General features: G+C 37.1%; 1 pseudogene; it reads left to right on the plus strand.

Moving 5' to 3' along the window:
- The first annotated feature begins 3,691 nt into the window (after nt 1–3,691).
- LOC114046313 overlaps nt 3,692–14,507 on the plus strand; it is a 34,039-nt pseudogene continuing 23,223 nt past the window's right edge.

Consider the following 14,507-nt stretch of genomic DNA (forward strand, 5'->3'; position numbering starts at 1 on the left):
GTTATATTATCATGTCCCTTTGTTTCTGTGACACTGTACTTTTCCAGTTCTACTCCTTACTATGATTCTTCTTCTTCTATTCTCTAAAAGATGAGATTCATAAAAGTCTGTTTTTCAGTCTTTTGTTTTGTTCTTTACATTCTTAACTTTTATTTTCTCCTGTACTTCTACTGCTTCAGCTGTGTACAGGTAATTCCAATTTCAAACTTTTTTTTTTAATCAACTTCCTTCTTTTAGGCTCCTGATTCACACTTCTTATAACCTACTGGAATTGTTATCTTGGGTGTCCTTTCTGAACAACCCACTCAACATGTCCCAAACCAAACCTATCAATACCCTGACACTCTTTATAAAAATAGAAATTATCCAAGTCTTCTTCTTTACTTTTTTTTTAAATGGAATTGCTATTCCTTCAGTTGGCTGTTAACTTTGAATTTTCAATATTCTTTTTTTGAATTGAATATATTCTACTTTCAAATAACAATTTTTTTTCATCCTACTGCCACAATTTTTCTTGATTCCCATGGTTATCACCTCAGTAGATATATTTATTCTCTTACCTTAACCATAATATTTCCTTTCTAATCAGGTTCCTAGACTCCAACTGATCTACTCTGACCCCTTCATGCCAGATTAAGTCTTCATGAAGTAGGCTCTGCTGACTTTTTCATACAATATTTACCAAACATTTATTAAATGCCTACTGGGTGAAGAGCACTTTACTAAATTCTGGGAAGGACATACATTTTAAGGAAGACAGTCTATGGCAGTCTGTATCTGTGTGACCAAAAGTGAACAACTTATAAGTGTCTTGGGGAATTGTCAAAGTCTTTAAGTTATAGAGAAGTCACTGATACAAGTAGAGGGAGTTTCTATCCAGGATGGTGCCTATGCTAATAATGTTACTCTCCTATGCATAATCTTTATTTTTTCAGTCAAAGACAAGGTTTATTAGAACATCCATTATATTGGGCATACTCTTAAGGAGTCTGAACATTAATAAGATATTGGATAGATTTTAAGAATCTGAGCAGTGGCTAGATTGTAAGAATCCAAGCATCTTAATGGAGACAAGGTAGACCTTATATACAGAAAGACTGTGGGAGGGATCTAGGAGTGGCCAAGTAGTTTGGGGTGACTGGAGGAGGGGCTAAGGAAATCTGGATGGGAGTGGCCAGTAGACTGGGGTGAACAGAATCCTGAGACCTGGACAATGGAGCCTAGTTAGGATTAAGTGTGGGAAATGGCCAGGAGCCATAGGGAGGTAAGACAATGGAGGGGAGATTGGGTGTAGCCACAATAAAAGACCAGTTAATGGGATTATAACCTCAGACTAACACCAGAGATTTGACCATGTGGGAAAGTCCAGGGTTTTTCCTTTCTGGGGCCCAGATCCCAACCCCATCATTACTCTTTCAAACAAATGGGACCCAAATTCTTTTGGAGTAAGGGGTGAAGGTCTTGGCTTCTGAAACTGCTTCCTGCTGGCAAGGGGTGTAGAGCTGTCCCTGCCTTGAGGGGGTCCCAAAGAGGAGGTTGACTGGAACCAAGCACAGGCTGAATCCAGGAAACGATGTGGGGACATTGGTTGGTACTTGCTGTTTGTGAGTTCCATTCACCAACTGTAGGTGAATGGCCTATAATCTGGAAGACACAATTCCGAGAGAAAAGAAGCTGCAGGGCCCAGATATGACAGTATAAATCATCCTTAGCTCTGTTTAGATTCAGATAATTTAGTTTTCCAATCATGCAGTATCAAATTCACCTCATAACCAGATTCAGGAAGAGCCAAGTGGGTAACATTACTTTTCAAAGGAACATAATAGGGAAACTGAGCCAAGAAGCTCCCGCTCCTATTCTTAGACTGAGGCTAAAATTGTCCTCTCAGCTTTTCCCGATGCTGACTTCCCACCAATATCACATTTTCTCTGAGGAGCTTGTGGCATTTCTCTCAGATGGTGGATTACTAATTGTCAATGAATTATTATGATCCATTAGACAACTCAAAATAAATCCCACCAGTTTTTATCTCAAACAACAAGTTTCACTAATCACAATTTAGGAAAAACTTTTTCCAGGATTTACATCTCAAACTTAAATTTGTCCTGGTGTAAAAAGCCAATCATTAGAAATTATTTCTATATACTTGAAATTCTCAGCAAAACAAAACCCAAACAAGCTTTTTGGCAAGTTTACACATTAAAATAATAACCAAGAATAGAAAAATTATTTTAGCAGTAACCAAATTATGAAAAGTTGCTTGACTTAATTCCCTGATGCCAAACAATTAGCTCAACTGTCTCACACTTCTGGAGAACATGGGGAGTTCTGGTGAACAGAGGGAAATGGGATATGGGAGGCTTAATGAGATTGATTCCCCAAATTCACCATCAGGTCCCTTCCCAACAAAGGGGCAGGGCAAGAGGACAGCATAAGGAGGGAGTATTCAAACAACAGATCCTCAAATAAGCAGGGGAGAGGATATATCTCATGACATACCTTAATTTTCAAGTAGGGCCAAAGTAATTAATTAATTAAAACAGAGAACAGAGAATATAGCCATGATAAAGTGGATAACCTTACCTTCAGCCTCAATTTTTGCCCAGGGCTTGGTGAGAGTGATGGAGAAAGCAGAGCGCTACCAAGCTCCAGGCTCCCCTATCATTCCCCATCTTGAGAAGACTAGAGGATGGAATACTGGGGGGCTACTCCACCACTTTTCCAACCTCGAGGAGAATCCTTCCTCCAATGTCTCTCCTGGTCACATCTTGGGCACAGTCCCAGAGGCATTGGTCATGGGGGCTCCCTCTGGGGAAGCTCCCTGGAGGGGTATTCCTTGGACCAGTGGGCCTCCTTGTGGCCCTCACTGCCTGAGTTGACAATCTTCCTTCAAGGGGACTCCCTGGAGGGGCACTTCTTGGACCAGTGACCCTCCTGGTGGAATGGAAAGCAGGTTTTCCCACTGCCAGAGTTGCCAGGAGCACCCTTGGGTCTTTTTCTGGCTGTGGAAGCAGTCAAGAATTGAGCCTGTTCTCTGTCTCTAGCCCTTTCTCTTCTTTTTCTTTCCTCTGTTGCTACTAAGTCTCTGTTGTTAAAAATTCCAAAGGCCAGCTCCAGTAATTGGGCCTGAGGTGTTTGGGGTCCCATTGCCAATTTCTTCAATTTCCTTCTAATATCTGGGGCAGACTGATTAATAAAATACATGCTAAGGATTGTTACCCTTTCTATAGAGTCAGATTCTAAATATGTATGCTTTTTAATAGCTTCTACTAGCCTGTCTTGGAAAAGGGCAGGATTTTCCTTTTCTCCCTGAATAATTTCCTTAATTTTTTGAAAATTTATTTGCTTTTGAAATGTAGTTCTTAGTCCTTCTAACAGGCAAATTACCATGTGGTCTCTTTTTGCCCTATCCTCACTCTTCTGATAATCACATCCTGGGTCAGTAGTGGGAACAGCAGTTGTTCCTGGGGGGTATTTTGTGGAGTCATCTGTAGCAAAATGATCCCCAAATTTTGGGGCCTTTTCCCAGATTCTCCTTTTCTCTTCAGTGGTACAACAGGTGGAGAAGAGGATATGCAAATCACCCCAAGAAAGCTCAAATTGTAGGGACATATCCTTGAAGCCCTCAGTAAATTTGGTGGGATTCTCAGAGTATCAACCAAATTTTTCTTTTACCTGATTGATATTTGACATGGAGAATGAATCATGCATCCTAATTGTCCCAGTGGGGAAGCAGGAACTTCCCTTAGAAGAAAGAGCCCTGAAAGCTCTGTGGGAACAAGGGGTGGGGAGGAAGGAAGATAGGAAGCCCCACTTCTTGTAAGTGAGGAACTAGGGAGTACTGGATGGCAAAGGGAAAAATCAACTGACACTGGAGGAAGGGGAAGGGTCAAGGGAGGAGCTGGGGCCTGGGGAGGATGTGTCACCAAAACCTGAGAAATTGCAAGGTGGGAAGGGGGTTGGGATGGAGGAAAAGGGGAGGAAAATCAAGGGAAAGAGGGGTTAGGCAAGGAGGGAGGTTGGGCTGAGGGAAAATGGGGAGAATAGGGAGGGGGTAGGGACTGTGGAGCAGCCGTGAGAGTCATAAAAAGAGGGTCATCCAAAAAGTCTAGTTGATCTCCATTCCCCATTTGTGGGGTGGCTCTAGCTATGAGCATCCTACAATCTTTTCTGAGAATGGGGTCCCGAGAAAGTTCGACAATAGTCATTATGTAGGCAATCTCCAACCTTTTTCCTTCTCTGCTACAATATCATTTTAACTCTGAGAGTGTATATTGCTGTAATGTCCCAAAAATGAGCCATGCCTCATAATTTTCCAGGTGATACTGAGGCCAAATGGTGTTGCAAAAGAACACCAAGCTTGTCTTTTTTAGTTCTTTAGAGAAACTAAATTTTTCCCAATTTAGTAAAAGACAGCCCAAAGGTGTATTTTCAGGAATTGAAAAGGATTGACCCTTTGTAGGTATGGGGACTGGAAGTCCCTCCCTCCTTAAAGGAAGATTTAGGAATAAGACTTGGGAAACAGACAAAAAAGTCAAAAACCCAAAGAAGTACGTTAAGTTTTCCCAAGTCCCTGGCACTGAGAGAATTGAGAGGATTGGACCTATACTTCCAGGTAAGGAGTCGGAAGGTCTGCCCATGTCCATGGTCTTGAACAGAACTACTGGACTGAGAGCCTGAGAGCATCAGGCTGAGTTCAAGACAACCTCGTAGCTGTCTGACCTAATGGGACCTGAGAGGTCCAAGAGTTGCTTGGAAATCCACCCTATTGGAGGGCAAAAAAAAAGGGATTGGGAAAGAGGGGAGGCTTACATACCTTAAAGTCTCGGGTGGTGAAGAACTTGGTATAGGCAGTTTTTCCCACTGCAGGGAACCATATTATGAGGTGTAGAGGTTAGGGGTGTTGGAATCCCAAAATCACAACATGCAGGTCCTGCCCGAAAGAATTCAACCCAAGCCTTCTTTCAGCCAAAAGCATGGTTTATTGAAGATTCACCATATTAGCTAGACTCTTAAGGAATCTGAGCAGTAGCTAAATTATAAGAATCCAAGCTGCCTATACATAATTTTAAAGTGGCTTCCCATTGCCTACTGAATGAAGTACAGACTCTTTACCTTGAAACTCAAAGCCCTGAACAATTGCTATGAAACTACATTCAATGAATTATCTTCACCTCCCAAAGCTTAAAAAACAAAACAAAATACAATATCTTAGGGGCAGTTAGGTGATGCAGTGAATAAAGCTCTAGCCTTGGAGTCAGGAGGACCTGGGTTCAAATCCAGCCACAGACACTTAGCACTTACTAGCTGTGTGATGCTAGGCAAGTCACTTAACCCCAATTGCCTCACCAAAAAAAAAAAGCAAAAAAATTCTGTCTAATCTATCTCCACTTACATGATAGATAGATGTATATATAAAATATGTACCTATCATATATAATATATATGTATACATGTATACATATATGTGTGGGAGAGAGAGAGAGAACTAATAAAGCTTAAAACAGCATTAAGGCTTTTGGGGAATCCAGTAATGTTCTGTTGTTGTTGTTGTTTCTGCTGCTGCTGCTGCTGCTGCTGCTACTGCTACTGCTATCATTGTTAAATAATTTGTCACCCTATCTCACCCACCCAAGCTGGAAACGTAGGAATTATTTATGAGCCTAATCCTACTGCTGATGAACATAAGAATTATGAGCTCCTCTGTTTCTGACCTGGTACAGTTCCCCTCTCTTTAGGCAATCTAGTCTTTCCCCCTCCTAGAGGCTCAATATTAGTCAATTGTAGCCCAGATGCGCTGAGATCAAGACATCCATCCACCTCAACCATAGTGGGAACAGGCAACATATCCATGAGCCATCAAGCCTGGCAAAGAGCACTATAATGTGAATGATAATTATAATGATGATAATCATAAAGTCTCACTTCTCTATTTTACATACCTGGGGTGTCATATCATCCAATTCTCCCCTAACTCTTCATAATTTCCAACCTGTGCCTTTGATTATACCATGGCCTCCACCTTAGATGTCTTTTTTCACCTTAGATCTTCTTGTTATAACTCTGACCCACCTTTAATTGAACAAATTAAATGCTACCTGATCTGCTAAGCTTTTCCTAACAATGAAACTGGAAATTATTTCTTGTTATTCTCTACTGCCATCACACTTTGTTTGTGCTTCTCTTGTAATGTTTATCATAAAATAAAACTTATGTTTTACTCTTCTCTTTGTCATTAATAAGCTGACAAACCACTTCACCTCTCTCTGTCTCAATTTTCTCATGCATAAAATAAGAGGATGGGCATATATGGTCTCTAATGTCCTTTGTGACTTTAAGATTCAATGATTCTGATTATCTCAGCATGCCTTATCTCCTATATCAAGCAATAAGCGTTTTGATGGTAGTATCTATGTTCCTATCATTATTTTCTGGTCAATCCTTCATTCACCCTGAAACTCCAGTAATGGCTTCTTGGAGAATGTGAGACTTGGAGGAGAATTAGGCCTAATTACAAAGAGGAGAAAACATATTACAGAGGTGTAGAATAATATGAAAAATGCAAAAGAGACAGAATATTGTTGATATCTAGGGAAACAATGAGATTATGATTCTTTCTAGAGAAAGATTTTTATAATAGATGAAAGAATCAATAAGTGAAAATAGGACCTATTTTGTAAAGAGCTCTTTATGTCAAGATATGCATGTGAATTTTATTCTGTGGGCAATGAGGAGCCATTAAGTTTAGAGCAACGTGAATGACCTGTTCAAAGTGGTGTTTTAGTAATATTAACTTGGCATTGGTGTATAAGATGTATTAGTAGAAAAAGATATTGGATGCAAAGATATCAGTTAAAAGAATATTGCAGTAAGTAATAGGTAATAAAAAGCCTATACAAGAGATAGCAGTGGGAGTAGTAACCAATACTTACATATGATTTTATGTCTTGCAAATTATTTTACTCATATCATCTCCTTTGAGCTTAACTATTCTGAGATAGACATTATGACTATAAATCCCTATTTTGCAGATAAGGACACTAAGGATCATAAAGACTAAATTACTTGACCACAAAGTTAGTAACAGTATTTGATCTCAGATCTTCCCTGATTCTTAATTAATTACTCTTTCCAATTCACCATTGTACCTCACATAGAGAAAAAAATGGATATCAGCAATTTTTTGAAAGAAGAACCAATTAGAAAAGAATCAAATCACAACTAGGCCTAAGGCAGAATTCTTAACTAAACAAGGGTTAGAGGCAGCCATTAAATATAAAATCAATATTTTTGACTACATGAAATTGACAAACTTTTATAAGAACAAAATCAATGCAGCAAAGTTACGAGTAAAAATCAGTTGGGGGAAAAATTACATCAAATATCACCAGTCAATTTGATACCAAGATAATAATGAGAAATAATACAAGAATTAATACAATTAATAAAAATATATAAAAACAGATTTACTGTATATGTGTGTATTATATACAAAACCAGCAGCCATTTTCACAAAGGATAAACTGTCAAAGACCAAGAACAAATAGTTCTTAAAACAGTCAAACTATGGATAACATATGAAAAGTATATTAGTCACTAATAGTAAGAGAAATAAAATTAGAAAGCACTCATGTGTTACTTCACCCACAACAAATTAGCAAATATGAGAAAAGATAGTAATAATCTATTGGAAAAGCTATAAAAAAGCATGATCACTAATACAATCAAATCATTCTGTGAAACAATTTTGAAATATGATTTAAAAAACACCCAACAGAAATACTCATAACCCTTTGCCTCAGACATCCCAGTGTTAGACATAGACTCCAGTGAGGTTAGTGGCAGAAAGAAAGATCTCTAAACCATAACAAAATATTCATAGGAACCCTTTTATTATAGCAAAAAATTGAAAACAAAATAAAAATCTGTCAATAGTGGAAAGGCTAAGAAAAATATAATATATTAAAAGTAATAGAATATTGCTATACTATAAGATGCAGTGAAAGATTTAGAGCCATATGGGAAGACTTATATGAACTGATGCAGAATGAAATAATTAGAACTATGAAAACAATATGCACAATTGATATATCTCCACAAATAAAAAAAATTGCCCTCCACCTCTCATTAAACAAAACTAAAATAAAATAAAGAATACATGCAATACATACACACACACACACACACACACACACACACACACACACACATGCACACACACATATTTCCCCAAGATTGACCTTGGAGTAAATGTCTCTCTCTTCTTCTCAAAGGTAGGTGGCTATGGTTCTGTCATCTATGCTTAATGAGTTGATTTATTTTACTGGACTTCTTTATTTTTTTTTTATTTTTTCTTGCCTGTTATAAGGGATGACTTTCTGGGCAGAGGAGGGTGGATGTAAAAGCAAAATAATTAAAATGGAAATCGTTGCAGAGTGATCTTGTCAATTTGATAAGTTGCCCCATTAAATTTGATGAGATTATAGGGTTGGAACTTTTGTCAGATGGAGCCTCCTTCCAAGGAACTAGACATCTACCCTATCTCCCTGTTCTAAGGACATAGGGGAGTCTTCTGATTAGTGTTCAATGACTAAGATTGCCTTCTGATTATTAGTTGACTGAGGTAGAGGAGGAAGGACTCTTGTGAAAGAGCCTTATCTAAGACTTGTAACAGAAAACTGTGAAAGTGCTTCCTTTTACCAAGCTTTCTCTCCTGTAAGCTTTCAGATCAAAGGGCAGCATGAGTAGTTAAAACTGTAAGACTAAAGGCACACAATAAGGGTTAAAATTTAGACTTTGCCAGCCCTCTGTGATATTGGTATGAGTTACTACAATGATGCAGGTCTGTTGTTAATGAAAAATCTGTGTTTAGTATCCCTGGTGTCTTTACACAAATGCTATAAAGACCCTTTCCCTTTGTTTGAAGTCTAATGGGCTTATTTGAGTGTTTAATTTTCTGTATTAAAATTTTGCCTTTAATTTTTAAATTTAATTTTAATTTAATTAAGAAATAAATCTGCCCCATGCTTGATACCCATATTGCACATTTAGTACTTTTGTGGGCAAGGACTCTGTTACTCATATTTAAGGAGGTCATTGGCCATACCTAGGCTGAATTTTAGAGATTTTCCTCGAGAAATCAGACTTGAGACATAAGCGATATAGTGGTGTTGAGTCTGAGGGAATCCTGAGCCTTGAATGGCAGAGGAAAGGAGAAGAAAGGAGAAGAAAGGAGAAGAGAGGAAAAGAAAGGATAGCAGAAGACAGGAGGAGAGAGGAGGGGAGAGGAGAGGTGGGGAGGGAAGAGGAGAGGAGAGGAGAGGACGGGAGGGGAGAGGAAGGGAGGGGAGAGGAGAGGAGAGGAGAGGAGAGGAGAGGAGAGGGGAAAGGAAAGAGGAAAGGAAAGGAAAGAAGAAAGGAAAGGAGAAAAGGAGGGAGAAAGGAAGAGAAAAAGAGAGATAGAGACAAGTGCAGAGAGAGACAGAGAAACAGAGAAAAAGAGAGAGAAAACCAAAGAAAGGTGGAGGAAGGAAGAAAGCAAGGAAGGAAGGAAGGAAAAGGAAGGAAGGAGACAGAAAGAGCATAGAAGGAAAAAAACTAGAATTCTTGGGGTATGCTTCTATGGGAAGGAGGAATGAAAAAAGAAGACACATTTATTTTCATTTTAAGGGAAATGTTTTTACTGATTATTCTTTTACCTCCATCAAATTCATTCATCCCTAGCAACATCTTCAGAAAAGGGCATGTACCACATGGTATTTAGGTCAGAAAGCAAAGTACCCTTCCATTTGTCAAAATAATTCATCCTGAGGGTGTTAATACTTAGGAGTCCAAGTTTGCAATTTGTGGTCCCTTTGGAAATTTATTAGGAAACATGGAACCTACAATTTTGCTATAAGCAATAGAATATTCTCTTTCTCTTTTACTGATCATATTTTACCCCTGGTAATTCCAAAAGCAGTATATGACACCATAATTGTATTTTACATTTTTGACATAAGCAGAGGCAATTTTATGATCACCTAATTTAGCTGAATGAGAACAGATCTTATTTTATTAATGTAACTTTAATGTTAACTTGCTTTGGGGAGCCCAACCCAAAAATGAAAGATGAAATTAGCAATCTGTGTTTAAATAATGTAATGTCTCTCCAATTTAGAGCTCGTTATTTATCAAAACATAACTTATGAAAAGAAAAAAAAACACATGATGCCTTGTACTGCCATACACAGGAAAAGATAATTTCAATTATATGCATATGACTTCATTTGATTTTACATTTGTCTTTTGGTAAAGAACATATTCTCTAGAAGTTAATTAGGTGTTTGAGGGGTGAATTAGCACTTTCAGTCCAAAATTATCTACTTCTAATAAAAAAAAAACATTTTAGTCCACACTATGTGCAATGAACTGTGCTAGATAGTGGGGATGCAAAGAAAAAAAAAAGTCCTTGCCTTCAATGAGTTTATATTCCACTGATATTCCCTTTAGTGTAGTAAAAACTAAGTTTATGTAGAAATCCTATTAATAAAGTTTTATGTCTAAATGCTAACTTCCCTCTGGCAATTTTTACATAGTATTTACTGTTATGTGGATTGGTCTTTGGTTCTGACCCTATCCCCTTAATGACCACCAAAGATGCAGCCAGGTAGAATAAAACTCACCGAGTCTCTACACTGCATAGCACAGAAAGTCACCATGAATCAAGTCTTTCTGGGACATGTTAAGGAATTAATATTTCCCTTTCTTCCTCTAGGCTACAATGGGGAATTGCTATGATTACATTGGAAAGATGAAGGGGCATTGGAAATAGTCAGGACTGTGCTTGTTTTGAGATAACAAAGGTAATATAAGTGAGTTGAAGAGTAGGGCAAGCCAAACTTTAGGAGTGGTTATAGTTTTGATGTGGACAGACTATCATAACTGAATATAAAATCACCCCTACCATGTTTTCTTTTTGCTCGTACAATAGCACTAGCATCTTTCTTTCTTTTCCCTGGTAAGTTCAAACACAGGTTAGAGGTTTCAATTGTTTTATAGTTTCAAGGCACATTTAGGCTATTTTGAGTTTACCAAGAAATCGAACCTGACAAGATGAAAAGCAAAACAATTCTACTTCTTGGAATGTGTGTGATTATGTGTTAACAGTCAGAAATTTACTCTCCCTTTTAGAGCAAGAACCTGCTGTGAGGGTCATAGTATCCTGTATCATTACAAAACATTTCAGATGACTTAGCTGTTTTGAGTTTTAAATGAACATATACACAAACATACCCCAAACACATGAGTATTCATATTCTGACAGGTTTGAACAGTACTGTTCTTAGATGAGATGAATAGGTTGATTCCAAAGATACAACTTTTTATTTAATACATTGTCAGGACCTATACCTAAATTTCATGATTATAATTCCATGACAACTCCTTTTTAATCATTTTAAATAAATTTAAGTTGGAACAAGTGTCTAAAGACAAAGAACTAAAATGTAAGTTATAGCTTTGATCTATGTCACCTTTTGGGAAAGTCGACAATCTGGTGGGAGAAGCAGTAGGAGAGGCCCTGGAATGAAAAAAAAATAATAACAAAATAAAGCATCCTCAAATGATGGTCTATTTATGTATTATATAAATTAACATGTTCTTTTGTAGAGATGTACATATTTTAATTGTCCTTTTTATAGAGGCCACTTTTTGCTTAATCACTGGCACCAGAATATGATCTAAAAAGTCTTTTTCTATCCAAGAGCAATAGAAATTTAGACTTGTTATGTTCTTCTGTTTTCCCTTGCTTTCAATAATCCACATCACAATGCTCAAATGTTAACCTCAAAATGCTTGACTATCAGCCTTTGTAAGTGGAATTCACTTGTACAACTTCCCACAAGTCTCTTCTATTAACCTGTAATTCTCCCTTTCAAAGATAGACTACCCACAAGGAATCCTAGACACTGCCAAGTTACTTATAGTGACCTCTAACATTACACCTTTATAAGTGATTGGGGGGATCTGTCCAACACTTAAATTTACCTGGGTATCTCAAAGTAATTAGTAAGAAGAAACCACATATGCCTTGATCCTTGAAAGAGATAGTTTAAGAGAAAACAATAAAAAAATCAAAAGAATGAAGATTTGGAAGAGACTTTAGAGGTCATCTAGTCCAAGTTATATATGAACTATACCCTCTTTTTGTACAGTAATTACACAGCTTCTACTTCAATCTGAGTACTTGGTACTGCTTTCACAAGTACATTCTATCTATAGATAACTCAAAATGTTAGGAAGTTTTCCTAACATTGGAACCAAGAATACATTGCAGTGAAGAATATGGTAATCTGAAAATTCTACCATTTGGGCCTATTCCTGCCCTTTTGGAATAAGTAAAAACAAATATCATTTCTTTTTGACATAACAGCACATTAAGTCTTTATTGACTAGAGAACAAACATCTCAAACTTCTTACTCCAAAAAGGTGGTAGAGGCTAAAGATATAGATAGAGTAAAAAAAAAATTTATATAGATCTGTGAATACATTGGTGTTTAAATCACAACCCTATCAAATTTTCTCAATGTGAAATTCTTGCCAATATCTTTTCATATATTCTTCATAAAATATTTATGTAATGGAAGACTTCCTCTGGTCCTTTTAACACCTTACAAAGAACAATGCACCATTTCTGTTGTCCATCTATTATCTCTTAGCCTCAATTTATGATTGACTTATCCAATCTTTTTCCTTCCCTAATCTTTCATGTCCTTGATGATACATTTTATAAGAATTTTCCCATAAAAGTCATTGTTGCCTATATGCTATGACTAACTTATGACTTTCTGTTGTTTATTGGGTTACTTTTCATTCTGATTAGCTTAGAATGTCGTGTTTCAGGCTTAACCTGAGATGAACTATGTGACTATGAAAAATATCATGTTAATAAAGGAATGATTTTGTAATAGCTTAACAGTTCAGGACTATTAAAAGTGCTACAAAATCTCCCAAATGTGATTCAGCTCTGTTTTCTCCTATGACTCTATTCAGGACTGAGCCTATTCTCTCTCTATGATGCCTATTCAAATAACAACATGAGCACCAATAACAGTAACAATAATGGGAAGGAAAACAAAGCAAAACAAAAAAACTAATGTTTATTGCCTAAGAGGCAATGATGTCTGGAGGATAAAGATTTGGCCATGGGACCTATGAGACCTGAGTTCGAGCCCCTCTTCTTAAACATATTAACCTTGGGCAAATAACTTAAATTACTTTCCTAGACCAATGACGTTAAACTCAAATAAAAATGGATCTTGATCTATATTTTGACATAGAAAACCACATATTAACATTATCTGTTTTTTACTTCTTTTGTCAAACATCTCCCAATTTCATTTTATTCTGATTCTAGAATTCCCTCATATCAAGAAAATCACAGGTCTAGTCGCCATTTCTAACATTTATATGTTATTTAAGATTTTAGAAAGTACTTGCCATATATTATCTCAATTGATCTTCACAACAACCCTATGAAGTAGGTGTTGTTATTAATCTCACTTTATAGATAAAGAAACTGAAGCTTATTCTTCTTTCATAACATGACTAATGTGGAAATATGTTCACTTGATTGTACATGTATAACCCATATCAGATTGTTTGCCATCTTGGGGAAGGGGGATGGAAGTGAGGGAGGGAGAAAAATTTAGAACTCAAAATCATATGAAAAACGAATGTTGAAAACTATCTTTACTTGTAATTGGAAAAAATGCTATTTACAATAAAATAAAATAACCAAAGTCCAGGAGAGGAAGAAAAGGAACTCAAGCTTGGAGAGGATTCAAACTCAATTCTTGCAACACTCTATCCATCTGCATGGAAGAGTCTAGATAGTAGACATTTTCCATCACTAATGTGAATGAAAAAAGTAATCTCTTTATTGCATAATTTGAAAGGAGTTTGTGGACTCTTGGTGCATGCTGAAAACATCACATTAACTCATATTAGCAGCAAATCATCTCTTGGGGGCAGCTAGATGGTACAGTGGATAGAGCACTGGCCCTGGATTCGGGAAGACCTGAGTTCAAATCGGGCATCAGACACTTGACACTTACTAGCTGTGTGACCCTGGGCAAGTCACTTAACCTCATTGCCTAGTTAATATATATATATACATAAAATCTCTTGAACGATATCATTAATAGGGATCCCTATTTTGCTTGGACTCTGCTTAGTGTATCTTCATGGTCTCAATAGATGAGCAAACTTTTTATACCTATTTTACCTGTAGGTTGTTGTCTATACTCAATAGGGAAAGAGAGAGGAATGCACATTTATTAAGTATCTATTATGTGCCAGACACTTTGTTAAGGCTTTAATTTTAATCCCCATTTGATCTTCACAACAATCTTCTGAGTTAGGTGCTATTATTTATTCCTATTTTACAGTTGAGAAAACTGAAGCAGACAATGGTTAGGTGACTTGCCCAGAACCACACTGCTAGTAAGTGACTGAGGCTGGATCT

The sequence above is a fragment of the Vombatus ursinus genome, unplaced genomic scaffold (assembly GCF_900497805.2).
Source record: "Vombatus ursinus unplaced genomic scaffold, bare-nosed wombat genome assembly UNPS02001419.1, whole genome shotgun sequence".
Classification (NCBI taxonomy): domain Eukaryota; kingdom Metazoa; phylum Chordata; class Mammalia; order Diprotodontia; family Vombatidae; genus Vombatus; species Vombatus ursinus.